Raw genomic sequence first — 25,704 nt, forward strand, 5'->3', positions numbered from 1 at the left:
CTATCTGTTGATCAACGAGCTAGTCAACTAGAGGCTTACTAGGGACACGTTGTGGTCTATGTATTCACACATGTATTACGATTTCCGGACAATACAATTATAGCATGAACAATAGACGATTATCATGAACAAAGAAATATAATAATAACCATTTATTATTGCCTCTAGGGCATATTTCCAACAGTCTCCCACTTGCACTAGAGTCAATAATCTAGTTACATTGTGATGAATCGAACACCCATTGCGTCCTGGTGTTGATCATGTTTTGCCCTAGGGAGAGGTTTAGTCAACGGATCTGCTACATTCAGGTCCGTATGTACTTTACAAATATCTATGTCTCCATTTTGAACACTTTCACGAATGGAGTTGAAGCGACGCTTGATATGCCTGGTCTTCCTGTGAAACCTGGGCTCCTTCGCAAGGGCAATAGCTCCAGTGTTGTCACAGAAGAGAGTCATCGGGCCCGACGCATTGGGAATCACCCCTAGGTCGGTAATGAACTCCTTCATCCAGACTGCTTCCTGTGCTGCCTCCGAGGCTGCCATGTACTCCGCTTCACATGTAGATCCCGCCACGACGCTTTGCTTGCAACTGCACCAGCTTACTGCTCCTCCATTCAAAATATACACGTATCCGGTTTGTGACTTCGAGTCATCCAGATCTGTGTCGAAGCTAGCGTCGACGTAACCCTTTACGACGAGCTCTTCGTCACCTCCATAAACGAGAAACATATCCTTAGTCCTTTTCAGGTACTTTAGGATATTCTTGACCGCTGTCCAGTGTTCCATGCCGGGATTACTTTGGTACCTTCCTACCAAACTTACGGCAAGGTTTACATCAGGTCTGGTACACAGCATGGCATACATAATAGACCCTATGGCCGAGGCATAGGGGATGACACTCATCTTTTCTATATCTTCTGCCGTGGTCGGGCATTGAGCCGTGCTCAACTTGCACACCTTGCAATACAGGCAAGAACCCCTTCTTGGACTGATCCATATTGAACTTCTTCAATATCTTGTCAAGGTATGTACTCTGTGAAAGACCAATGAGGCGTCTCGATCTATCTCTATAGATCTTGATGCCTAATATATAAGCAGCTTCTCCAAGGTCCTTCATTGAAAAACACTTATTCAAATAGGCCTTTATACTTTCCAAGAATTCTATATCATTTCCCATCAATAATATGTCATCCACATATAATAAGAGAAATGCTACAGAGCTCCCACTCACTTTCTTGTAAACACAGGCTTCTCCATAAGTCTGTGTAAACCCAAACGCTTTGATCATCTCATCAAAGCGAATGTTCCAACTCCGAGATGCTTGCACCAGCCCATAGATTGAGCGCTGGAGCTTGCATACTTTGTTAGCATTCTTAGGATCGACAAAACCTTCCGGCTGCATCATATACAACTCTTCCTTAAGGAATCCGTTAAGGAATGCCGTTTTGACGTCCATCTGCCATATCTCATAATCATAGTATGCGGCAATTGCTAACATGATTCGGACGGACTTCAGCTTCGCTAAGGGTGAGAAAGTCTCATCGTAGTCAACCCCTTGAACTTGTCGATAACCCTTAGCGACAAGTCGAGCGTTATAGATGGTCACATTACCATCCGCGTCTGTCTTCTTCTTAAAGATCCACTTGTTTTCTATGGCTCGCCGATCATCGGGCAAGTCAGTCAAAGTCCATACTTCGTTTTCATACATGGATCCTATCTCGGATTTCATGGCTTCTAGCCATTTGTCGGAATCCGGGCCCGCCATCGCTTCTTCATAGTTCGAAGGTTCACCGTTGTCTAACAACATGATTTCCAGGACAGGGTTGCCGTACCACTCTGGTGCGGAACGTGTCCTTGTGGACCTACGAAGTTCAGTAGTAACTTGATCCGAAGCTTCATGATCATCATCATTAACTTCCTCCCCAGTCGGTGTAGGCACCACAGGAACATCTTCCCGCGCTGCGCTACTTTCCGGTTCGGAAGGGGTGACTATCACCTCATCAAGTTCCACTTTCCTCCCACTCAATTCTTTCGAGAGAAACTCCTTCTCCAGAAAGGACCCGTTCTTGGCAACGAAGATCTTGCCTTCGGATCTGAGGTAGAAGTTATACCCAATAGTTTCCTTAGGGTATCCTATGAAGACGCATTTTTCCGACTTGGGTTCGAGCTTTTCAGGTTGAAGTTTCTTGACATAAGCATCGCATCCCCAAACTTTTAGAAACGACAGCTTAGGTTTCTTCCCAAACCATAATTCATACGGTGTCGTCTCAACGGATTTCGACGGAGCCCTATTTAAAGTGAATGAGGCAGTCTCTAAAGCATAGCCCCAAAATGAGAGCGGTAAATCAGTAAGAGACATCATAGATCGCACCATATCTAATAGAGTGCGATTACGACGTTCGGACACACCGTTTCTCTGAGGTGTTCCAGGCGGCGTGAGTTGTGAAACTATTCCACATTTCCTTAAGTGTGTACCAAATTCGTGACTTAAATATTCTCCACCACGATCTGATCGTAAGAATTTTATTTTTCTGTCACGTTGATTCTCAAATTCACTCTGAAATTCCTTGAACTTTTCAAAGGTTTCAGACTTGTGTTTCATTAGGTAGACATACCCATATCTACTTAAGTCATCAGTGAGAGTGACAACATAACGATATCCTCCGCGAGCCTCAACACTCATTGGACCGCACACATCGGTATGTATGATTTCCAATAAGTTGGTTGCTCGCTCCATTGTTCCGGAGAACGGAGTCTTGGTCATCTTACCCATGAGGCATGGTTCGCACGTGTCAAATGATTCGTAATCAAGAGACTCCAAAAGTCCATCTGTATGGAGCTTCTTCATGCGCTTGACACCAATGTGACCAAGGCGGCAGTGCCACAAGTATGTGGGACTATCGTTATCAACTTTACATCTTTTGGTATTCACACTATGAACATGTGTAACATCACGTTCGAGATTCATCAAAAATAAACCATTGACCAGCGGGGCATGACCATAAAACATATCTCTCAAATAAATAGAACAACCATTATTCTCGGATTTAAATGAGTAGCCATCTCGAATTAAACGAGATCCAGATACAATGTTCATGCTCAAAGCTGGCACTGAATAACAATTATTGAGGTTTAAAACTAATCCCGTGGGTAGATGCAGAGGTAGCGTGCCGACGGCGATCACATCGACCTTGGAACCATTCCCGACGCGCATCGTCACCTCGTCCTTCGCCAGTCTCCGTTTATTCCGTAGTTCCTGTTTTGAGTTACAAATATGAGCAACCGCACCGGTATCAAATACCCAGGAGCTACTACGAGTACTGGTAAGGTACACATCAATTACATGTATATCACATATACCCTTGGTGTTGCCGGCCTTCTTGTCCGCTAAGTATTTGGGGCAGTTCCGCTTCCAGTGACCACTTCCCTTGCAATAAAAGCACTCAGTTTCAGGCTTGGGTCCATTCTTTGACTTCTTCCCAGTAACTGGTTTACCGGGCGTGGCAACTCCCTTGCCGTCCTTCTTGAAGTTCTTCTTACCCTTGCCCTTCTTGAACTTAGTGGTTTTATTCACCATCAACACTTGATGTTCTTTTCTGATTCCACCTCCGCTGATTTCAGCATCGAATATACCTCAGGAATGGTCTTTTCCATCCCCTGCATATTGTAGTTCATCACAAAGCTCTTGAAGTTTGGTGGAAGCGACTGAAGGATTCTGTCAATGACCGCGTCATCCGGGAGATTAACTCCCAGCTGAGTCAAGCGGTTGTGCAACCCAGACATTCTGAGTATGTGCTCACTTACAGAACTATTTTCCTCCATTTTACAGCTGAAGAACTTGTCGAAGACTTCGTATCTCTCGACCCGGGCATGAGCTTGGAAAACCAATTTCAGCTCCTCGAACATCTCATATGCTCCATGTTTCTCAAAACGCTTTTGGAGACCCGGTTCTAGGCTGTAAAGCATGCCGCACTGAACGAGGGAGTAATCATCAGCACACTGCTGCCAAGCGTTCATAACGTCTTGGTTTTCTGGGATTGGTGCTTCACCTAGCGGTGCTTCTAGGACATAATCTTTCTTGGCTACTATGAGGATGATCCTCAGGTTCCGGACCCAGTCCGTATAGTTGCTGCCATAATCTTTCAGCTTGGTTTTCTCTAGGAACGCGTTGAAATTGAGGACAACGTTGGCCATTTGATCTACAAGACATAGTGTAAAGATTTTAGACTAAGTTTATGATAATTAAGTTCATCTAATCAAAATATTTAATGAACTCCCACTCAGATAGACATCCCTCTAGTCATCTAAGTGAAACATGATCCGAGTTAACTAGGCCGTGTCCGATCATCACGTGAGACGGACTAGTCAAGATCGGTGAACATCTCCATGTTGATCGTATCTTCTATACGACTCATGCTCGACCTTTCGGTCCTCCGTGTTCCGAGGCCATGTCTGTACATGCTAGGCTCGTCAATTCAACCTAAGTGTATTGCGTGTGTTCCGAGGCCATGTCTGTACATGCTAGGCTCGTCAACACCCGGTTTATTCGAACGTTAGAATCTATCACACCCGATCATCACGAGGTGCTTCGAAACAACGAACCTTCGCAACGGTGCACAATTAGGGGGAACACTTTTCTTGAAATTATCATAAGGGATCATCTTACTTACTACCGTCGTTCTAAGCAAATAAGATGCAAAAACATGATAAACATCACATGCAATCAAATAGTGACATGATATGGCCAATATCATTATGCTCCTTTGATCTCCATCTTCGGGGCACCATGATCATCTTCGTCACCGGCATGACACCATGATCTCCATCATCATGATCTCCATCATTGTGTCTTCATGAAGTCGTCACGCCAACGATTACTTCTACTTCTATGGCTAACGCGTTTAGCAACAAAGTAAAGTAATTTACATGGCGTTATTCAATGACACGCAGGTCATACAAAATAATAAAGACAACTCCTATGGCTCCTGCCGGTTGTCATACTCATCGACATGCAAGTCGTGATTCCTATTACAAGAATATGATCAATCTCATACATCACATATATCATTCATCACATCTTCTGGCCATATCACATCACATAGCACTGGCTCATGATTGTTGTTGTTGCAAGTTAGACGTCCTCTAATTGTTGTTGCAAGTTTTTACGTGGTTTGTAGGTTTCTAGCAAGAACGTTTTCTTACCTACGTATGACCACAACGTGATTTGCCAATTTCTATTTACCCTTCATAAGGACCCTTTTCATCGAATCCGTTCCGACTAAAGTAGGAGAGACAGACACCCGCTGGCCACCTTATGCAACTAGTGCGTGTCAATCGGTGGAACCTGTCTCACGTAAGCGTACGTGTAAGGTCGGTCCGGGCCGCTTCATCCTACAATGCCGCCAAAACAAGAAAAGACTAGTAGCGGCAAGAAGAATTGGCAAACTCAACGCCCACAACTGCTTTGTGTTCTACTCGTGCATAGTAACTACGCATAGGCCTGGCTCATGATGCCACTGTTGGGAGTCGTAGCATAATTTAAAATTTTCCTACGCTCACCAAGATGCATCTATGGAGTATACTAGCAATGAGGGGAAAGTAGTGCATCTACAAACCCTTGTAGATCGCGAGCGGAAGCGTTCCAATGAACGTGGATGATGGAGTCGTACTCGCTGTGATCCAAATCACCGATGACCGAGTGCCGAACGGACGGCACCTCCGCGTTCAACACACGTACGGTGCAGCGACGTCTCCTCCTTCTTGATCCAGCAAGGGGAAAGGAGAGGTTGATGGAGATCCAGCAGCACGACGGCGTGGTGGTGGATGTAGCGGGTCTCGGCAGGGCTTCGCCGAGCTTCTGCGAGAGGGAGAGGTGTTGCAGGGGAGGAGGGAGGCGCCCAAGGCTGTGATTATTGCTGCCCTCCCTCCCCCCCCCCTCTTTATATAGGCCCCTTGGGAGGGGGGCGCCGGCCAAACCCATCTAGGGTGGGGGGCGGCGGCCAAGGGGGGTGCCTTGCCCCCCAAGGCAAGTGGGAAGCCCCCCCCCCCCCACCCTAGGGTTCCCAACCCTAGGCGCATGGGGGAAGGCCCATGGGGGGCGCCCCAGCCCACTAGGGGCTGGTTACCCTCCCACTTCAGCCCATGGGGCCCTCCGGGATAGATGGCCCCACCCGGTGGACCCCCGGGACCCTTCCGGTGGTCCCGGTACAATACCGGTAACCCCCGAAACTTTCCCGGTGGCCGAAACTTGACTTCCTATATATAATTCTTCACCTCCGGACCATTCCGGAACTCCTCGTGACGTCCGGTATCTCATCCGGGACTCCGAACAACTTTCGGGTTTCCGCATACACATATCTCTACAACCCTAGCGTCACTGAACCTTAAGTGTGTAGACCCTACGGGTTCGGGAGACATGCAGACATGACCGAGACGCCTCTCCGGTCAATAACCAACAGCGGGATCTGGATACCCATGTTGGCTCCCACATGTTCCACGATGATCTCATCGGATGAACCACAGTGTCGAGGATTCAATCAATCCCGTATACAATTCCCTTTGTCAATCGGTATGTTACTTGCCCGAGATTCGATCGTCGGTATCCCAATACCTTGTTCAATCTCGTTACCGGCAAGTCTCTTTACTCGTACCGCAATGCATGATCCTGTGACTAACGCCTTAGTCACATTGAGCTCATTATGATGATGCATTACCGAGTGGGCCCAGAGATACCTCTCCGTCACACGGAGTGACAAATCCCAGTCTCGATCCGTGCCAACCCAACAGACACTTTCGGAGATACCCGTAGTGCACCTTTATAGTCACCCAGTTACGTTGTGACGTTTGGCACACCCAAAGCACTCCTACGGTATCCGGGAGTTGCACGATCTCATGGTCTAAGGAAAAGATACTTGACATTGGAAAAGCTCTAGCAAACGAAACTACACGATCTTTTATGCTATGCTTAGGATTGGGTCTTGTCCATCACATCATTCTCCTAATGATGTGATCCCGTTATCAATGACATCCAATGTCCATAGTCAGGAAACCATGACTATCTGTTGATCAACAAGCTAGTCAACTAGAGGCTTACTAGGGACACATTGTAGTCTATGTATTCACACATGTATTACGATTTCCGGACAATACAATTATAGCATGAACAATAGACAATTACCATGAACAAAGAAATATAATAATAACCATTTATTATTGCCTCTAGGGCATATTTCCAACAGCCATGTCTGTACATGCTAGGCTCGTCAAGTCAACCTAAGTGTATTGCGTGTGTTCCGAGGCCATGTCTGTACATGCTAGGCTCGTCAACACCCGTTGTATTCGAACGTTAGAATCTATCACACCCGATCATCACGTGGTGCTTCGAAACAACGAACCTTCGCAATGGTGCACAGTTAGGGGGAACACTTTTCTTGAAATTATCATAAGGGATCATCTTACTTACTACCGTCGTTCTAAGCAAATAAGATGCAAAAACATGATAAACATCACATGCAATCAAATAGTGACATGATATGGCCAATATCATCATGCTCCTTTGATCTCCATCTTCGGGGCACCATGATCATCTTCGTCACCGGCATGACACCATGATCTCCATCATCGTGTCTTCATGAAGTTGTCACGCCAACGATTACTTCTACTTACATGGCTAACGTGTTTAGCAATAAAGTAAAGTAATTTACATGGCGTTTATTCAATGACACGCAGGTCATACAAAATAATAAAGACAATTCCTATGGCTCCTGCCGGTTGTCATACTCATCGACATGCAAGTCGTGATTCCTATTACAAGAATATGATCAATCTCATACATCACATATATCATTCATCACATCTTCTGGCCATATCACATCACATCACACATGCTGCAAAAACAAGTTAGACGTCCTCTAATTGTTGTTGCAAGTTTTTACGTGGCTCGTAGGTTTCTAGCAAGAACGTTTCTTACCTACGTATGACCACAACGTGATTTGCCAATTTCTATTTACCCTTCATAAGGACCATTTTCATCGAATCCGTTCCGACTAAAGTAGGAGAGACAGACACCCGCTGGCCACCTTATGCAACTAGTGCATGTCAATCGGTGGAACCTGTCTCACGTAAACGTACGTGTAAGGTCGGTCCGGGCCGCTTCATCCTACAATACCGCCGAAACAAGAAAAGACTAGTAGCGGCAAGAAGAATTGGCAACATCAACGCCCACAACTGCTTTGTGTTCTACTCGTGCATAGTAACTACGCATAGGCCTGGCTCATGATGCCACTGTTGGGAATCGTAGCATAATTTTTAAAATTTTCCTACGCTCACCAAGATGCATCTATGGAGTATACTAGCAACGAGGGGAAAGGAGTGCATCTACATACCCTTGTAGATCGCGAGCGGAAGCGTTCCAATGAACGTGGATGACGGAGTCGTACTCGCCGTGATCCAAATCACCGATGACCGAGTGCCGAACGGACGGCACCTCCGCGTTCAACACACGTACGGTGCAGCGACGTCTCCTCCTTCTTGATCCAGCAAGGGGAAAGGAGAGGTTGATGGAGATCCAGCAGCACGACGGCGTGGTGGTGGATGTAGCGGGTCTCGGCAGGGCTTCGCCGAGCTTCTGCGAGAGGGAGAGGTGTTGCAGGGGAGGAGGGAGGCGCCCAAGGCTGTAATCTTGCTGCCCTCCCTCCCCCCCCCCTTTATATAGGCCCCCTGGGAGGGGGGCGCCGGCCAAGTCCCATCTAGGGTGGGGGGCGGCGGCCAAGGGGCTGCCTTGCCCCCCAAGGCAAGTGGGAAGCACCCCACCCTAGGGTTTGCAACCCTAGGCGCATGGGGGGAGGCCCATGGGGGGCGCCCAGCCCACTAGGGGCTGGTTCCCTTCCCACTTCAGCCCACGGGGCCCTCCGGGATAGGTTGCCCCACCCAGTGGACCCCTGGGACCCTTCCGGTGGTCCCGGTACAATACCGGTAACCCCCGAAACTTTCCCGGTGGCCGAAACTTGACTTCCTATATATAATTCTTCACCTCCGGACCATTCCGGAACTCCTCGTGACGTCCGGGATCTCATCCGGGACTCCGAACAACTTTCGGGTTTCCGCATACACATATCTCTACAACCCTAGCGTCACCGAACCTTAAGTGTGTCGACCCTACGGGTTCGGGAGACATGCAGACATGACCGAGACGCCTCTCCGGTCAATAACCAACAGCGGGATCTGGATACCCATGTTGGCTCCCACATGTTCCACGATGATCTCATCGGATGAACCACGATGTCGAGGATTCAATCAATCCCGTATACAATTCCCTTTGTTAATCGGTATGTTACTTGCCCGAGATTCGATCGTCGGTATCCCAATACCTTGTTCAATCTCGTTACCGGCAAGTCTCTTTACTCGTACCGCAATGCATGATCCCGTGACTAACGCCTTAGTCACATTGAGCTCATTATGATGATGCATTACCGAGTGGGCCCAGAGATACCTCTCCGTCACACGGAGTGACAAATCCCAGTCTCGATCCGTGCCAACCCAACAGACACTTTCGGAGATACTCGTAGTGCACCTTTATAGTCACCCAGTTACGTTGTGACGTTTGGCACACCCAAAGCACTCCTACGGTATCCGGGAGTTGCACGATCTCATGGTCTAAGGAAAAGATACTTGACATTGGAAAAGCTCTAGCAAACGAAACTACACGATCTTTTATGCTATGCTTAGGATTGGGTCTTGTCCATCACATCATTCTCCCAATGATGTGATCCCGTTATCAATGACATCCAATGTCCATAGTTAGGAAACCATGACTATCTGTTGATCAACGAGCTAGTCAACTAGAGGCTTACTAGGGACACGTTGTGGTTTATGTATTCACACATGTATTACGATTTCCGGACAATACAATTATAGCATGAACAATAGACGATTATCATGAACAAAGAAATATAATAATAACCATTTATTATTGCCTCTAGGGCATATTTCCAACACATCCGGGGCTTGGCTCGGATATCCGGCGAGCGGAGGTCGGAGAGCAGAAGAATCAGGGCCAACGGGCCGGACATCCAGGGACAAGCCCGGATATCCGGCGTGAGGAGGCCAGGGAGCAAAAGGTTCAGGGCCCGGATGTCCGGTTAGGGCCCGGATGTCCGGCCACTGGAAGTGCTCGATGACAGTTTGAGCAGCAGAAGAATTTTCCCCAAGGCCCGGATGTCCGGCCACTGGACAGAAAAACAGGGCAGGGGAAAGATTTGTAAGGGGCCAACAAATATAATTTGATATAGACTCCGCCAAGGAGTTTTTAGAGATTTATAGGGGTGAAAACCTGAGTAATCTAAGCCATACTAAGATGTACTAATGACCCAACAATATGAAGTAAAGAAAGGTCCATATAAGCAATTCACAAGCGGTGACCAAGGTCACCATGTTTGAGCATAAGGAACATAGTGCCGCAAAGATGTAGACTTTGGGTACATAGTCACGACTCCATCATGTTAAAGCACCATAGTTCGAGAACCATGATAACTTTGAGAGTGTTTGTTCTATTTATGCATTATGTAGGGTGAGAACACTCATGAATTGAATGTCTCCCCCTAAATATATGCCTACATCAAGACACGACATTAAGTTCATGCATGTATGGGTACTATATTTCACATAATATTGTCAAGCTCCAAGATACCAAGTTCATGCCTAAGTTGACAAAACCTTGCTTCATCCAATGGCTTGGTGAAAATATCTGCAAGTTGCATATCTGTGCCAACATGAGCAATGTCAATATCACCCTTCTCTACATGACCTCTCAAGAAGTGATACCTAATATCAATGTGCTTGGTGTGGGTATGATCTTTGGGGTTCTCAGCAATATTGATGGCACTTTCGTTATCACATAGAACATGCACTTGTCTATAGGTGATACCGTAATCCTTCAAAGTTTGTCTCATCCATAGTAATTGAGTTGCACAACTGGCGGTTGCAATGTATTCAGCTTCTACGGTAGAGAGGGCACACAATTTTGTTTCTTCGAGGACCAACTTACCAAGGAGCGTCCAAGAAACTGACATGCGCTGGAGGTGGACTTACGATCCACTTTGTCTCCAGCCCAATCCGCATCGTGTACCCAATGAGATCAAACTTAGCATCCTTGGGGTACCATAGACCCAACTTTGGGGTGTGAACAAGGTATCTAAGAATATGCTTAACCACCTTATGATGACTTTCCCTAGGGGAAGCTTGAAATCTAGCACACATGCATACACTAAACATGATGTCTGGTCTAGATGCACAAAGATAAAGCAATGAACCAATCATAGAGCGGTAAATAGATGGGTCGAAAGGAATACCATTTATGTCTTCAATGAGTACAATTTTGGTTGGCATGGGTGTCTTACATGGACTAGCATCAGACATGCCAAACTTCTTTAGGATATCCTTGAGGTATTTTGCTTGAGACAAGAATATTCCTTCTTGAAATTGTTGAATTTGAAATCCGAGGAAGAGCTTCAAATCCGCATTGAGTGACATTTCAAAATTCTTGGTCATGGAAGCCGCAAACTTCTTGCAAAAATGAATGTTAGGAGAACCAAAAATGATATCATCTACATAGATTTGGCATAAGATAAAATCACCCTTGTCCCTCCTAGTAAAAAGAGTGGGATCGACACCCCTCTCACAAAACCATCATCGAGTAAAAACTTCTTAAGATGATCATACCAAGCACGAGGTGCTTGTTTGAGGCCATACAAAGCCTTATGAAGTTTATACACATAGTCTTTGTGATCGGGATCAACGAGCCCAGGTGGTTGTGATACATATACTTCTTCTTGTAGAGGACCGTTAAGGAAGCACTCTTCACATCCATTTGATGTAATGTAAAACCATTGAAAGCAGCATAAGCAAGTAAGATGCGGATGGATTCAAGACGGGCAATGGGGCAAAGGTCTCACCAAAGTCCAAACCTTCAACTTGTGAGTACCCTTGTGCCACTAACCTTGCCTTGTTACGGATGACTACACCATTCTCATCTTGCTTGTTCTTGAAAATCCATTTTGTTCGTTGGCCTCTTGACTAATGACCACACTTGGTTGCGTTCAAAACTGTTCAACTCTTCTTGCATAGCAATGAGCCAATCGTTCTCCATCAATGCATCTTGTACCTTGAGAGGCTCAACACTAGACACAAACGAGAAGTGAGCACAAAAGTTTGTCAAATATTTACGAGTGACTCTACCTTCCAATATGCCAGTGAGAATTTTGTCAACATCAACACGACCGGCCACACGAGGCATGATGGAGGTAAGAGTTTCACGAGGTTCAACTTCATGTCCATCATCCATGTCCTCGACATATGGATTAGTAATGTGTGGTGGAAGATCTTCTTCTTCATCTTGCATTTGTTGAGGTTCATCGTCAATGATTGCACTTTCTTGTTCTTGCCCTTGAGGATGATCTTGAATTCCAAAAATGTTCACGTATTCCCGAACAAATTTTGAAAACAGTTTTTTTTTTGAATTTGCGAACAAATTTTAAAAACTGTAACAATTTAAAGTTCCATTACAAAAAGTGCTCGTTTCTGAAATCAGTTTTGGGGGCATTCTGAGGAAGGTGAAGGTGGAGTCATGCGCAATCATCATTGATGAAGATCAGAACATTGTGTTTACCCCGAAGGACTTCCGAAAGATTTTTGGAGTGCAGTATGGCAATCGAGAAGTTCAGGGCAGGGATGCTTAGATGAGTTATGTTGAACTTGAGTTCATCAGGTAGAATTGGAATGGATAGCGCCGCACATAGATTGGGCATGCAGTTTTTACATAAACGGCACATTCAGTAACGGTTCGGCAATCTTCATAACGGTAAGTTGGCGACCCACCGCTTCATAGCCGCGCTATACGGGCCCAGCCATGTATGTTAAATATCTACACATTCAAAACTCTCACATATTCCTGTGATCAGTCAATGCACGCTCCACATGCATGTCGTACTATTGGTCCACATAAGCAAGCTCGTCCGCTCTCCAAATATACCGGGGTATTCAACAATCTACCCATCGGTTTCATAGTACTTGTATCAGCAAACCAACAATCATGCCGTATCTATATCTCCATACTTCTCTCGTAACCCACATCATGCCGAATAAGTCACAAACGCAGCAGCGTCACGGCCCTGACAAATACTCACTCCATCCCATAATGCACAATGTTTTTTTACACTCTATCGGTCACACCCCTTTAATCTCATTTATCATATCTCTCTCGCCTCCTAAACCTTAAGTTAAATATATTTTTAAAAGAGAAGTATCAGTAAGGGAAAGAGAAAAGTATACTTTATCATCCCTCAACTCTAAAACCTGACTGAGTGTGAGTGGGACAGTTTAGACCAGTCGCCAACATGGTAAGATGACCCCACAAAACAGGCGGCCCACGCCTTCATACTGTTTCTCTCTCACCGGAGGCTCGCCTGGTATTGGCGATGGTACAATAGTGTTCAATTCCTTTCAACAGCTGCAGTGGCTATTGGAGCGATACTCTTTAGCAGTTGTGAACACAATCGTGCAACCATGGCTGTTATGTCGAGCCATCAGTCCCAAAACCTATTTTTTTAGGACGAGATATGGTAGGTTATATTTACATAAAGCTTCTTTTTGGTCGCTGGAAAAATATTTTTATGTGGGAGGTGCGCATTGAACATCTACCGATTTCACTCCTTTTGACAAGTTACCAGGAAGCCAAAGAAATACACTTCAGTTCGCATTTGCTTCCAAAAACACTGCGTTGACAGTACATTTTCAGGTTCAGAAAATTAGAGCTCCAGAGGCACTATGCTGAGCCAAACAGCACACTTTATTAGAAAGAACTCAAATCCATTACAAATGTTCAACAAAAATACAAAGGGCATCCTCGACCAAACAAGGACCCTGTTAGTCTTCATGCACACACCGAAGTACATACACAAGCATGTTGGGTAACCCAGCACAGAAACCATACAACATGCACACAAACAGGTCTTCTAACACCTAATAACAAAAATATCCATATCCATGCTCAGTCTGCCCTTCTTTCCTTCTCATTCTTTCAGGTGGCAACGGAACACTTGTTCAACATTGTTGATAGGCACTCACGCTTCACCATTGCTTTTCAACAATGGATCCCTAAACAAAATGATGGTTTCAGCCTCAAAAGATTCAAAGGAAGGATGTGGCAGCATTAGCAAAAACACTATGGCAGCAACTCAAAAATGTAAACAAGCCTTCAACTGATCTTCATTTAATGCAAAGAGCCATGCAGTGCAGACAACAGACTAATAAAACTGAAACAAAGACAAAATGGGGATGGTAACAAGGCTCAGACATCCAAGGAAGGAATTAGCAGCATTAGCTCTCAAGCCTGGCTGGGCGAAAGCTCTTAGGCGGCAACTGCGAATGTTTTGAGAAACAAGCCTTAAATTTATCATCACTGCCATACCATTTCCCCGGTTGCATATTGCACAATAACAGATCTGTAAATCAACAAACATGATCTCAGGCACATATATCAACATGTGAAAGCATCTTCGGTCAGTGTTGAAAGAGACGTGGCAACAGGCAAATTTATACATAGAGAATTAGACATTGCAAAAAAAGAACAGAACAAAGCACACAGCTGAATCAGACAAGGTGTAAACAGAGATTCCAGCCAAGGGCCGACACTTCCAACTTCAGTGATTATTAGTGGCTGTTGTATCAACATAAAAAGCAAAAGATTTGAGCAAACTTTAACCTCAGAAAGCCGCACAAATATCGTCATTCTGTATCTGACGGTAATTCCAACATAAAGCTACTCATCATAGGCATCAATTGCATTCTAGGGGTATAAAAAAAGTCAAGGTGCACAAGATGACATCATATGAAGAAAACGCAGTGTTCAATTACACATCAATACCTCATCACAATCCAAACAAATCTAGTAAACTGGAGGTTAAAAGAAGCAAACGATCAATAACAGCAAAGAAATATTATTCCAAGATGCATAGTTGCTCAGTGGTGGCAATATTTAATTGGTTCGATTCTGCCAGCAATGTCGTCAATGCTTTCAGAAGAGGGAGCTTGTTATCCTCATCGCAACTATGTCCACCAAAACAAACAAAAAATTAAACAGAATTATAGATAAAGGAATGATCAATATCCTTAATCAAGAAAAAGAAGCAGAAAAGAGGGAACGGGAGAAAAGAACAATAAACAGCAGATTATAAAATCAGGTATCGGATGGCTCAGTTCAGCGGGATATTCGGCATACAAATTAACTCTTAAGAGAAAACCTGTGATTTGGTCTGTTGAGCTTGAATATTTGCAAATCGTCACTGCCATCACCAAAGGAAAAGAACCAGCAAGTATGTAAAGAAAACAGAACCAATTGGAAGAAATAACTACTGAGTCAGAATCATAAGTATGTCAATCAGCATAGATCCACCAATGTGGACCCTAAGAGTGGAGCGATAAATATGTCATCATCCTCAAAAGGTTTGGAATATCACTGCCAACATCAAGTACATGTTGCACAATAGCAATCAAAGTCAAAAACAATTAGACGAACTACCAAGTCAGATTCATAAGTATGTCAATCAGCATAGATCCAGCAATGTGGACCCTAAGAGTGGAGCGACAAATATGTAATCATCATCCTCAAAAAGGTTTGGAATATCACTCCTAACACCAAGTATATGTTGTACAATAGCAATCAAAGTCTAAAACAATTAGAAGAACTGATGCAAAGATAGGAGCTCAGTAAGAACGTAGCGATTGATAATCACAACAAGATGATCATATTTCTTCAATTGTCTCATCACTGCACAAATCCAAGCAAATAAAAACTTCACTATATTTATAGTCAAATGGAAACTGCTTCTCAAGTATTTTAGTTTAATCATTGGACAAACACCAAAAAAGGATTAGCATGTCAAACCAAGATAGTAAATGTTGTAAGGACTCAGAATATGGGTGGTGATATAGCAGGATGGTCGGCAAGGCAAATAAATACCAGTTACGACGAACGAGACCAAATATCAATCTTCACCGTCCTCTAAGATTGATATTAATGTAGGATTGTCCATGTAAAATGCAATTAAAAAAAGATAAAACTAGGTTTGATTCTCATAAAAAAGGGTGAGCATGACAGGTCGTCAGATAGGAGCGAAAGACTATTTTTGTTCAAGTAATCATGATTTGATCATATGAACTATGCACTTGTAATCATCATTCGACCTAGGCAAACAAGCAATGCAAGAGAAACCAAAAGAAATCATCAGGAAACAGAAGAAGGATTCCAGGAATAATGATGCCTCAGAAGGAAGGCAGTAGGTTATGTAATCATGAGTGATTTCATTGAGAAAGGTTCACACTAATCATCATCAGCATCATTCAACAACAAAATGCATCAAATAGAACTACATATACATAAATGGGCAAGATAATGGCCTCATAGAGAAGATTAGATTGTTCAACATGAAGAAAATTCAGACATATGCTTGTCTATTAACTTAGTTTAATCCTTGGCCAACAAAAATCAAAAACAATCGCAGAAGCAAACCAATCATCAGCTGAAGAATCTCACAACAGAGGAAAGCAGTTTGGAGGTAAAACAGAATGGTCTGCAAGGCAAGAAGCTAACAGCTGCTAGTCAGACTTAGAACAAGATCAAATGGTTAATTTGTGCTCAGATTCTATGGGTGTATTAGGAGTCATTCATCTGGATCTCCCATCAGTACGAGGAATGTTTTATAATCACTGCCCAATTACAACAACCAGCACCAAGAATAACACCTTATCAAATCACACAAGATTTAAAACAATGAATTATGAATAAGTTTGGTGCCATGGAGCAGAAAACACAACTAATGTCACTCAAACATTAGCTCTGAAGGTGACAAATCTGAAAGTCCAAATGCAAAACAAACCTCAGGACAAATAAACTCAAAAAAACAAGATCCATCAGGACAAGATCCAGAAGAAGCATGATTTGTTTGGTGCTCAGATTCTATGGGTGTATTGGAGTCGTTCACATGGATCTCCCATCAGTACGAGGAATGTTGTATAATCATTGCACCACCAAATGTTCAACTCTAAATGAGAAGAGCCACAAGGATTTGATTTACACTTGATAAAAAAGCCAAAAAAACATCAGCAGAGAAAGTTAACTGGAATTTCAGGTTGAGCATAAGCAAAGATCCAACTGACGTTGGAAATAAATGAAACAAAAGGGAAAATATCAAGGATGCATCAGATCTCCAAGGTGAAAAGGGTGTGACATCATAGAAATGCCTCAGACGCAAATTACCCATAAACTCGTGTCTCCTCATCTGCATCAAGCATGCTCAACCAACAACAGAAGCAACTTGAAAAACTCATTTTTGACACCAAGGCAGAGTTACAACAATTCAAAACCAGAAGAAAGCTAAAATAATGCATTCCTTTCTCTTATCAAACCAGGGATGAGGATCAGACTCGGTTCAGTATTGAGGCCATCATATCAGCCAATCAAACCAATAGGGAAATTAATCATTCATCATCTCACCTCCACTGATTAAATTAGAAAATGATCAGATGAAATTACTCTCCATGGAACAAAGCAATGGTAACAATGATAAAGAAAGGCAAGCAATAACATATTTGACTTATTGGAGGCAAGAGGATGATCAGATTCGGTTCAGTATTGAGGCCATCATATCAGCCAATCAAACCAATAGGGAAATTAATCTCATTCATCACATCACCTCTGGCCTACTAAACCCACAATTAAATATTTTAAAAAGGAAAGTACCAGCAAGGAAAAGTACAACAGTGAGGGCAGATGCATCAGATCTCCAAGGTGAAAAAGAGTCTGACATCACAGAAATGCCTCAGATGCAAATTACCCATAAACTCATGTATCCTCATTTGCATCAACTATGCCCATTTCAATTAGAAACAAAGTTTCTATTTGAATTGGTCTAACTTTGTTTGTTTTTAAACTGCACAACATTCAATTTTGGTACCATTCTGCAACAAACACCACCATATCTTAGGAACTAGAAAAAGTTAAAAGAAATCCATTTATGTTGACACAAGAGAAGGCAGGATGATCAGATTCGGTTCAGTATTTAGGCCATCATGTCAGCCAATCAAACCAATAGGGAAATTAATTGATTCATCATCTCATCTTTCGCCAATTAAAACCCAAAACAAAAAGATTTTTGAAATGTAAGTACAAAGAACACAAAAGACATGGGTGAGGGGGTGCATCAGATCTCCAAGGTGAAAAAGAGTGTGACATCACAGAAATGCCTCTGCATGAGATAACTCCTTTAAAAAAGATGCTGAGTAAATAAGAAAAAAAAAGACAAAGCAGCAAAGTTTTCTTTCTTGAAGACACGAAATAAAACCAGTATGGGTATGATCAGATAGAGCTAATACATGATTCATTGGACATCATACCATCCATCAACAATGTAATTATATCCTCATCTCACCCAAACAAACCAAACATAGCAAGAAAAGCAAAGAATGAGGATCTTATCAAGTATGCATCAGATCTCCAAGGTGAAAAGAGCGTGACATCACAGAGACGCCTCAGACGCAAATTACCCATAAAACTCATGTCTCCTCATCTGCATCGACAATGGTCCTCCAAGAAACAGCAGCAGAAACGAGAAAGAAATATGAATTCCAACAACAGAAACTACAGCCAGAAGAAGAAAAGGACCAACATATAAACCTAGCCAACGATACTAGTTCCTTAGGACACCAAATTATCTTAGCAATGACGAAATAGCAAGACCGAACACCTAAGCTGTGTACAAGAATAACCAATGAAAAGATGTCTTTGCAGACAATGATAGTAATCACCTACTGTGATGTTAGATAACAGCACCTAAGTTGTGTAGCACAACAATCAGAACAATGTGCTAACAAGTTACCAGCTTTATCATCAAATAGCCGGTACTATTCAGTGAAATCGCCTACTGTACTTTTAACAAATAAACGCACTGAACCGCAAGGCCACTACGCAATGTACACCACCATCACCTACTAGACCGCAGAAGCGAGACCATACAGAACGGCGACGGCGGGGCGGATTGCTGTGGCATCGTCTCATACACGGCGGCGATGAGATCCGTCGGTAATCAGTTTTTGCGATGCGCGACTAGACGAACTCATCCGGAAGCAACAGCAAATCTACCCTGGCTATCCGACTACCAGTGTATACAGTATCATACAGCTCGCACAACCTACGGCCCTAGAACTAGGCAACGAAGGCAGACGGGCTGCTTCGCTCCGCTTGGAGTTCGAGAGGCAGAAAGGGGGTCAGAGCAGGGAAGGGGGTCGTTACCGACTTTGTTCGTGCAGACCGCCGTGGTTGCTGGGCGTGGCGAGGGTCGGCGGCGGTGGCGCCGCCGAGGAGAGGGGAGATGCCTGCTGCTGGGAGCCAGTGGCGCTAGGGTTTGGGTTATATAGAGTCGGGGAGGCGGTAAGGGTTTCGGCCGGTGTGGGCTTTAGGGAGTCTGGGCATGGGATTGTCCAGTCCAGCGGCCTCTTGGGCCGGATTCATCAATTTTCCTTTTTGGGCGGTGCGTTCTCATTCGTCCATGGCTCCTCCCTTTCGCTCACTTTCTTGGGTTTTTTTTAGGGTACACTTTATTGGTCTTTCATACGAAAATTGCATTGAAAAATATGAACATCGACAATATTAAAGATATACAATATGAAACTAGTTTCATAATACATCTACTGATGTTGATTTAATATTGTGAATGTTGATGTTATTTTCATACGAATTAATTTGGTCAAATTTTACAAAGTTTGACTTGAGAGAAATCTTATATGCAGCGTAAAAAGAAACGGATGGAGTATCTTTCCATCTCATGTATTGTAATATCTCCATTTCTTTCACTTTGACGAAACATGACTGTGCATGTGAGTGCAAAAGTGTTGGGTAACGTAGTAATTTCAAAAAAATTCCTACGCACACGCAAGATCATGGTGATGCATAGCAACGAGAGGGGAGAGTGTGTCTGAGGGAGTCCTGGACTAAGGGGTCCTCAGGCGTCCGGCCTGTTAGCCATGGGCCGAACTGATAGGCTGTGAAGATACGAAGACTGAAGACTGCACATGTGTCCGGATGGGACTCTCCTTGGCGTGGAAGGCAAGCTTGGCGACCGAATATGTGGATTCCTTTCTTTGTAACCGACCTTGTGTAACCCTAGATCCTCCTGTGTCTATATAAACCGGAGGATTTAGTCCGGAAAGGGAGACTCATGACCATAGTCATATAGGCTAGACTTCTAGGGTTAAGCCATTACGATCTCGTGGTAAATCAACTCTTGTAATACTCATATCCATCAAGATCAATCAAGCAGGAAGTAGGGTATTACCTCCATAGAGAGGGCCCGAAACTGGGTAAACATCGTGTCCCCTTTCTCTTGTTACCATCGACCTTAGACGCACAGTTCGGGACCCCCTACCCGAGATCCGCCGGTTTTGACACCGACATTGGTGCTTTCATTGAGAGCTTCACCGTGCCGTCCCCAAAAGGTTCGATGCCCCCTTCAATCGTTAACAATGACGCTGTCCAAGGAGAAACCTTCCTCCCCGGACAGATCTTCGTGTTCGGCGGCTTCGCACTGCGGGCCAACTCGTTTGGCCACCTGGAGCAGATCGATAGCTACGCCCCTGGCCATCAAGTCAGATTTGGGAGCTTGAATTACGTTGCGGACATCCGTGGAGATTTGATCTCCGCCGGATTCGAGACCGCGGCGACCGCTCCTGGTCACCTTGACAGACATGTCCTAAAACTGTCGTCAGACCGCATCCAGGAGATAGCTCTTGTAACCCCTCTGGCTTTAGATCCAGAGCACACTGCGGCATCCAAGGATTGGAGGCTCAACCCCACCACGGAGGCCACAGATTCTCCGGCGTTAGAGCCGCACATGGACTTAACCTCACGCAATACTCGTGTCACCGGAACTCCGGACTCTTCTCCGGGTATAAGTTCTGAACCATGTGAGTCCGCGGATACCGAACTTGACCACTTATCGATCTTCGAGTTCAGTGTTGCAGACATCTTCCAGCACTCGCCCTTGGGCGATGTGCTGAACTTATTAAAGAATTTGTCCTTGGCGGGGGACTCACAGCCGAACTATGTACGGTTCGAACTAGGGGCTGATCATGGGGAATTTTGCTTCCCACCCGCCACCCACGTCATAGCCACTATCGAGGACTTAACCGACATGCTTGACTATGGCTCCGAAGACATCGTCAGTACGGACGATGATGCCGACAAGGAGCAAGGCCAAAACCCTCCATTTAGTGGACGACAGACGGCCACTCCTTCCTACGACGTATACATGGTGGACACGCCTGAAAAAACTAACGACGATGACAAAGAGGATCCAGCTGAGGATAAACCTCCTGAGAAACAGCAAAAACGTCGGCGTCCTCGGCGCCGCTCTAAGTCACGTCGCCCCAAAAACAGCAATACTGGCACCAGAGAAAATAATACTCCGAACGATGTCGAAAACAATGAAGACCCTGCTGAGGTCACATCCGAGCAGGAGGATCAAGAACACGGACAAAATAGCCCTAACAAACAGGCCAGGACCAACGACTCGGAGGACGGTAGTTATCGTCCGCTCTCTGAGGATGAGGAAAGCCTCGGCAACGAAGATTTTATCGTGCCTGAGGAACCCCTCGAGCAGGAGCGCTTTAAGCGCCAGCTAATAGCCACTGCAAGGAGCCTGAAAAAGAAACAGCAGCAGCTTCAAGCTGACCAAGATCTGCTCTTCGACAGATGGACCGATGTCCTGGCAGCCGAAGAATACGGCCTCAGACGCCCAGCCAAGAGTTACCCAAAGCGAAGGTTGCTACCTCAATTCGATGAAGAGGCGTCGGAGCCCATACCTCCCTCGCGTAACGCGGCCGACCGAACACTACGCGGTCAGGACAGTGCGGCGGATCGACCACCTCGTGGTCGGGATAGAGCGGCAATTCAAGCCGAATAGCTCGCCCCGCCGCCATGGAAAAATAGAGACAAAACAGTTCGGGGTCATACATACGACCTCCGGCAAACCCTGGGCAGTAGAGCAGGACATACAAGATCGATCTACGGATCGCGAGGACTTGCCTCGACACGCGACGACGGCTACCTATTCGGACGTGACAAACCTAGTCACGCTCGAGCCGATAACCATAGACGGACTCCACCGGAGCTACGTCGCGACGCGGCCCGATATAGAGGCATCGCACACCCTCTTTGCTTCACTGATGAGGTAATGGACCATGAATTCCCCGAAGGGTTCAAACTCGTCAATATTGAATCATACGATGGAACAACCGATCCCGCGGTATGGATCGAGGATTTTATTCTCCACATTCACATGGCCCGCGGAGATGACCTCCATGCTATCAAGTACCTCCCACTGAAGCTCAAAGGGCCAGCTCGGCACTGGTTAAACAGCCTGCCTGAAAATTCCATCGGCAGCTGGGAGGACTTGGAAGAAGCCTTTCTTGACAACTTCCAAGGTACATACGTCCGGCCGCCAGACGCCGATGACTTAAGTCACATAGTTCAACAGCCCGGGGAGTCAGCCAGGAAATTAGGTTCCTAACCAAAAAGAACCAGATCGTCGACTGTCCGGATGCCGAAGCCCTAGCGGCCTTTAAACACAGCATCCGCGACGAATGGCTCGCCCGCCACCTAGGCCAAGAAAAGCCAAAATCTATGGCAGCCCTCACGGCACTCATGACCGCTTTTGCGCGGGTGAGGATAGTTGGTTGGATCACAGCAAAAACACAGCCAGCGAGGCAGGCCCCTCCGAGGTTAAGAACAACAACGGCAAGCTCCAACGTAACAGACACAAACGCCGAAGCAATGGTGATAATACCGACGACACTACAGTCAACGCCGGATTCAGTGGCTCCAAGTCCAACCAGCAGAAGAAACCCTACAAGAGAAACAATCAGGGACCATCCAGTCTGGACCGCATACTCGATCGCCCGTGCTAGATACATGGCACCCCAGAAAAACCAGCCAATCATACCAACAGAGACTGTTGGGTTTTTAAACAGGCCGACAAATTAAACGCCGAGAACAGGGAAAAGGGATCACAAAGCAAGGACGACGACGAGGAGCCCCGGCAACCGAACACAGGGGGACAAAAGAAGTTTCCCCCTCAAGTCAAAATGGTGAACATGATATATGCTACACACATCCCCAAAAGGGAGCGCAAGCACGCACTAAGGGACGTTTATGCGATAGAGCCAGTTGCCCCAAAATTCAACCCATGGTCATCATGCCCAATCACCTTTGATCGCCGGGGTCATCCAACCAGTATCCGGCATGGCGGATCAGCCGCACTAGTCCTGGACCCAATCATTGATGGATTCCACCTAACGCGAGTCCTCATGGATGGTGGTAGCAGCCTCAATCTGCTCTATCAAGACACGGTGCGCAAAATGGGCATTAATCCATCAAGGATCAAGCCAACGAAGACTACCTTCAAAGGAGTCATACCAGGTGTAGAGGCCCGTTGTACGGGCTCAATCACACTAGAGGTTGTCTTTGGATCCCTCGACAACTTCCGAAGCGAGGAGTTAATCTTCGACATCGTCCCATTCCGCAGTGGTTATCACGCACTGCTCGGACGGACGTCATTTGCTCGGTTCAATGCGGTTCCGCACTATGCTTATCTTAAGCTTAAAATGCCCAGTCCATGTGGCATCATAACGGCCAACGGAAACACAGAACGCTCCCTCCGTACAGAGGAGCACACCGCCGCCCTAGCAGCAGAAGCACAGAGCGGCCTTCTCAAGCAGAACCGTAATCCGGCTGTTGAGCCACTGGACATCGTAAAGAGGGTCCGGACTACGCTGCACCAGGCCAGCGCGGCTCATCAAGAGCTCGACTAGCAATTTGGCCTCCGTCCCAGCCCGATCAGGTAGTGGCATTCGTACCACGCGTACATAATTACGCACCAGAAATCCCATGGGCATCGACGGAGGCACAGCTAGCTTGTGGTCCACAGTTCGGCTCGACCGATCCCAGACACACATATACTGTCAAATTTTTCCTTTTTCCTTTTCCAGGTTTATTTAGGCCTTCTTCGACGGCCCGACCATCGATCCTGTCAAAGGATAAAAACACCAGGATGGCAAGGAGCTTTGGCGTACAAGGGAATCCCCAGGTGGTCTCTGCTAACGATTGCTATACCTGTTTTACATACGCGCACGCATGTCGCTCTCAGTCATGGCATGTTAAATAGCCTTACTTGCTTATCGCATTTCTTGTACAAGTACGCCTCGACGTATTAATCACATTACAATGGTAAATAAATGGTAGCATCAGCTTATTACTTGATTTTCTCCTTGCCTTTGTATTCATTACTCATCGAACCCGTACACTCTGGTACGTATCACTTCGCCAGGGGCTTCATCACGCCCCGCAGTACGGCAATAAAGTCCAAACACTTTTTATAGTACGGTTCGGCACCCCGAACTTATAGCATTATATGCATCGGCTCTGAATCATGTCTTTGGTCAATAGTTGGGTTGCCCGGCTCCTGTGCTTACTACCTTACGTTCCGCTATATCGGCTAGGGTAGTAAAGGGAGAATTACTGCGATTGTGTCCCAGTTCTTCCAGATGAGCACCTCAGTAGAGAAAGCCGAAAACTGACTGTCATGATGTAGCGAGAGCTGGTCAGCTGTTCGAGAGGTTTCAAATCCTTAGAGATTTTTTTCACTTTATGCGAGGAATCGGTTTTTATCCGATCAGGCGTGTATAGCGCCCCTAGCTCAGTCTTCCGAATACTAGGGGCTTCGCCAAGATTCTTATTGTCAAACCCCTATGGCTACGTGAGGGCGATAAAAGCCGTATAGTCCGATTGCCTTGTTCGTTGCGCTGAACACCTCCTTTAAGGACCAGAATGTGGAGTAAAGAGTGTTTAGATTTACCCCGAACACGCCCGTAGTATCTATGTGGGGGCAGAAGCCGACGACTGGTTAACCCTCAGATTACATAAACGGCCGCACAAGAGGAAAAATTTTAAGAGCCACAAGCATTATATTACATAACGACCTTGTTTCATGTTACAAGACAGGCACTACAAAAAAAAGACACATCCGTGACATTTTGCGCCGAACGAAAATCTTTTCTGTCATACTTATGACACTTCTATGACGATAATTGTGACAAAACCTGGTATCATCATAGATGTGGTGGGGTCCTACTTCTATGACAAAAAATCATGACAGAAAATGGGCTTTTCGTCCTGGGCGGGCCGGAGACGCAGCTGCATGACATTCTTTGGGCCGTCCATGACGGAAAAAACCGTGGTAGAAGCGAGGGCGCGGAAAATATCGGGGAGTCCCCGGTTACGGTGGGTGGTTGGGGGCTGAGCGATGCGCGTTTCTCTGGTACGTACGCGCGTGTGCGCGAGGCGTTGGGCTCTAACTGAACCCGAGCGAGGCATTGGGCTCTAACTGAACCCCGAGCGATTGCACTGCAGGCTACGCGTTACTGAACCCGAGCGATCGATCGATGGCTGTTAACTAAACCCGATCGAGCGATTCCTTCGCTAGTGCTGCTAACTGAAGCCGATCGATGTTGCCTCTGATGAACAGTGAGCGTTGCTGGGGGGTTTGGATGAACAGTTCCCGATGGGGGTGGATGAACAGGACCCCGTGGCGTTGCCTCT

At 45.6% G+C, this 25,704-nt stretch overlaps 1 long non-coding RNA gene, 17 other non-coding genes and 1 pseudogene across 19 annotated transcripts; all 19 read right to left on the bottom strand.

The window, feature by feature from the left end:
* Positions 1-13,827: 13,827 nt before the first annotated feature.
* Positions 13,828-19,448, bottom strand: LOC123119155 (uncharacterized). 2 transcript variants are annotated; one of them, XR_006458471.1, is made up of 2 exons: positions 19,345-19,448; positions 13,828-14,500 (listed from the first exon to the last, which is right to left on the bottom strand). It is a non-coding gene; the product is annotated as an uncharacterized lncRNA (long non-coding RNA). The 2 variants fall into 2 exon arrangements; XR_006458470.1 differs by having other exon boundaries at positions 19,349-19,431.
* On the bottom strand, positions 14,343-14,463 carry LOC123126804 (small nucleolar RNA SNORD14). Its single transcript, XR_006462020.1, has one exon. It is a non-coding gene; the product is annotated as a small nucleolar RNA SNORD14 (small nucleolar RNA).
* LOC123126441 (small nucleolar RNA snoR77Y) lies at positions 14,754-14,834 on the bottom strand. The gene has a single exon (XR_006461689.1). It is a non-coding gene; the product is annotated as a small nucleolar RNA snoR77Y (small nucleolar RNA).
* On the bottom strand, positions 15,014-15,109 carry LOC123126906 (small nucleolar RNA R30/Z108). Its single transcript, XR_006462112.1, has one exon. It is a non-coding gene; the product is annotated as a small nucleolar RNA R30/Z108 (small nucleolar RNA).
* Positions 15,245-15,348, bottom strand: LOC123126433 (small nucleolar RNA Z107/R87). The gene has a single exon (XR_006461681.1). It is a non-coding gene; the product is annotated as a small nucleolar RNA Z107/R87 (small nucleolar RNA).
* Positions 15,412-15,495, bottom strand: LOC123126458 (small nucleolar RNA U31b). The gene has a single exon (XR_006461705.1). It is a non-coding gene; the product is annotated as a small nucleolar RNA U31b (small nucleolar RNA).
* LOC123126457 (small nucleolar RNA U31b) lies at positions 15,578-15,664 on the bottom strand. The gene has a single exon (XR_006461704.1). It is a non-coding gene; the product is annotated as a small nucleolar RNA U31b (small nucleolar RNA).
* Positions 15,963-16,058, bottom strand: LOC123126406 (small nucleolar RNA Z43). The gene has a single exon (XR_006461659.1). It is a non-coding gene; the product is annotated as a small nucleolar RNA Z43 (small nucleolar RNA).
* Positions 16,152-16,245, bottom strand: LOC123126371 (small nucleolar RNA snR60/Z15/Z230/Z193/J17). Its single transcript, XR_006461652.1, has one exon. It is a non-coding gene; the product is annotated as a small nucleolar RNA snR60/Z15/Z230/Z193/J17 (small nucleolar RNA).
* LOC123126442 (small nucleolar RNA U83) lies at positions 16,316-16,393 on the bottom strand. Its single transcript, XR_006461690.1, has one exon. It is a non-coding gene; the product is annotated as a small nucleolar RNA U83 (small nucleolar RNA).
* On the bottom strand, positions 16,688-16,772 carry LOC123126455 (small nucleolar RNA snoR8a). The gene has a single exon (XR_006461702.1). It is a non-coding gene; the product is annotated as a small nucleolar RNA snoR8a (small nucleolar RNA).
* Positions 17,001-17,086, bottom strand: LOC123126454 (small nucleolar RNA snoR8a). Its single transcript, XR_006461701.1, has one exon. It is a non-coding gene; the product is annotated as a small nucleolar RNA snoR8a (small nucleolar RNA).
* LOC123126417 (small nucleolar RNA Z101) lies at positions 17,248-17,344 on the bottom strand. The gene has a single exon (XR_006461668.1). It is a non-coding gene; the product is annotated as a small nucleolar RNA Z101 (small nucleolar RNA).
* On the bottom strand, positions 17,469-17,552 carry LOC123126428 (small nucleolar RNA Z102/R77). The gene has a single exon (XR_006461679.1). It is a non-coding gene; the product is annotated as a small nucleolar RNA Z102/R77 (small nucleolar RNA).
* Positions 17,666-17,751, bottom strand: LOC123126422 (small nucleolar RNA Z102/R77). The gene has a single exon (XR_006461673.1). It is a non-coding gene; the product is annotated as a small nucleolar RNA Z102/R77 (small nucleolar RNA).
* LOC123126415 (small nucleolar RNA Z101) lies at positions 17,824-17,921 on the bottom strand. Its single transcript, XR_006461666.1, has one exon. It is a non-coding gene; the product is annotated as a small nucleolar RNA Z101 (small nucleolar RNA).
* On the bottom strand, positions 18,092-18,176 carry LOC123126421 (small nucleolar RNA Z102/R77). Its single transcript, XR_006461672.1, has one exon. It is a non-coding gene; the product is annotated as a small nucleolar RNA Z102/R77 (small nucleolar RNA).
* Positions 18,406-18,486, bottom strand: LOC123126431 (uncharacterized; annotated as a pseudogene).
* On the bottom strand, positions 18,534-18,631 carry LOC123126420 (small nucleolar RNA Z101). The gene has a single exon (XR_006461671.1). It is a non-coding gene; the product is annotated as a small nucleolar RNA Z101 (small nucleolar RNA).
* Positions 19,449-25,704: the final 6,256 nt, after the last annotated feature.

Source organism: Triticum aestivum, chromosome 5D, assembly GCF_018294505.1.
Source record: "Triticum aestivum cultivar Chinese Spring chromosome 5D, IWGSC CS RefSeq v2.1, whole genome shotgun sequence".
Lineage (NCBI taxonomy): Eukaryota > Viridiplantae > Streptophyta > Magnoliopsida > Poales > Poaceae > Triticum > Triticum aestivum.